This window comes from Limulus polyphemus, unplaced genomic scaffold (genome assembly GCF_000517525.1).
Source record: "Limulus polyphemus unplaced genomic scaffold, Limulus_polyphemus-2.1.2 Scaffold976, whole genome shotgun sequence".
Taxonomy (NCBI): Eukaryota; Metazoa; Arthropoda; class Merostomata; order Xiphosura; family Limulidae; genus Limulus; species Limulus polyphemus.
Genome location: NW_013666586.1, coordinates 108865 through 110718, shown reverse-complemented (window position 1 = coordinate 110718; position 1854 = coordinate 108865). Strand labels below are relative to the sequence as shown.

The 1854-nt window shown below is 31.9% G+C and overlaps 1 protein-coding gene across 3 annotated transcripts in view; it reads right to left on the bottom strand.

The window, feature by feature from the left end:
- Positions 1-1854, bottom strand: part of LOC106461515 (centrosomal protein of 135 kDa-like) — a 152886-nt gene that overhangs the window by 134300 nt on the left and 16732 nt on the right. For 2 of the 3 annotated variants that reach the window (XM_022388500.1, XM_022388502.1), the window contains exon 2: positions 1209-1283. The exons of the other annotated variant lie outside the window; for it this stretch is intronic. The gene's annotated coding sequence lies outside the window, so the exon portion shown is untranslated. The remainder of the gene's footprint in view (positions 1-1208; positions 1284-1854) is intronic. 3 annotated transcript variants of the gene reach the window in all.

Here is a 1854-nt window from a genome sequence, read left to right as displayed (position 1 = left end):
CACACAAACAGCTGAATTACATTATCTTTCCTTCAGATGTTAAAATTAATATAATTGTGATGTTATCTTTGTAAACAACATTGAATACTTATGATGAAGTGTTGAGAGTTTACCCTTCACTATAAATATCTTTCTGGAGCTCTTTAAAAACCAACACAAACATAATAAGTATCTATTTAAAATTAATTATTTAGAAAACAGGTTTCATATATATTATTTTTACTTATAAATACTCATCTCCAATGCCTCTAAGAACAAGCAAGGAGACAGTAAGTGAGCAAAAGGTGATATCATTTAAATGTATTTAGTACATAAAATCTTTCTTACTGTCAATTAGTTTAAAATCACCAGAAAAAGGCCGTCCCAGCTCAAAACTTTGTGAACATTAAAACATCTATTTAACATTAGTCATTTTGCATGGTATAAGTTCTTTCCACTTTTTGTTTTTGATTTCATTGTAACACAAAAGATTTTTTAGGTGACTTTCTTAAAGAAGAACCTCTCATATGTGAAATGTTTATATATCTTGACATGTATATGATTATGCTACATCAAGCAGTCCTGGCTACCTACATCATATCACCATCTTTGTATTATTGTCTGACTATGTAGTGGACTGTGCAGCATGACTAATATAATTTTAAAAAATAATCAACAGTTTTTGAGTCAAAATCGAATGTTACTAGTCCTTCAAAGCACCCAATCTTGAGACAAATAAAAATTTAACCCATGCTCTGTTTTATAGGAAATAATTGATTCACCTTTTAAACTCCTGTAAAATGTTGACCCCTCTACTGTTTGAAATTATGCACAAAGCTACCCAATGGGCTATCTGTGCTCTGCCCGCCACGGGTATTGAAACCCGGTTTCTAGCGTTGTAAATCCGCAGACATACCGCTGTGCCACTGGTGGGCGACCCCACTACTGTCAATATTATACCCACTTCACATTTTGGCAAAATTACCATGACACAATGCTTACAAGAAGTATAAATTTGGAAGTACATTCAGAAAATGATATTAAAAGCTTTTTCAGCTGTTGCATTAATATGATACACTCACAACACCAAGTTCATCTTGTAAGGATGCACTGTAGAAACTTCCCAGTCAAGGTAGCACCCAATCACACTGGCTAAAACAACAAGTGAATAAATGAAATGATAAATGTATATTTATTTTGAAGTAAATAACAATAATAAAATATTTAACTCCATAAGTCCTTCAGGAAGATTGTTGAATCAGTACAATGAGAAACTGGAACCCACAGGCAGAAGACATAGCCACCTGAAAGTGAGTAAAAGAAAAGGGTTGTGAATATTTTCATTGACTCATTTCTGGCTGCACAGTACCTCTTCCAAAGGAGTTCAGCTGATAATAACTAATGTAGCAAGATGTGGAAATAGAATCAACACTTCAAATAAAAAAAAATATATGTAAAAGTAGTGGTTAAGAGGTAAACCAGAGTAGAAGATACACAAGTTGTAGAAGAATTCTTAAAGGGTCAGAATGAAATATGAAATCAAAAAGAAGCTAAGAAAAATATATGGTTTTTTCCCTTCATAGTTATCCAGGTACATTAAAAGAATATACAATCTTGAAAAAAAGGTTATTTTAGTACAGAATATACTGTTTATGTTATAGGTACTTCAAATTGTTATACATTTCACAATTTTTCCTTCATTAAATAAGGTTAATTATCCAGGAAAATAGAAAGAACACAAGTTAATATTTTCTTAAATTGAAAATGTATTTCCAATAATACTTTCTTCTGCTCATACCACAACTATTACTCAACTGCCAGGGTTTCCTTCCTTTGCCCATCTAAACCTTCATCTGATTTTTTATTGCTTGCTAC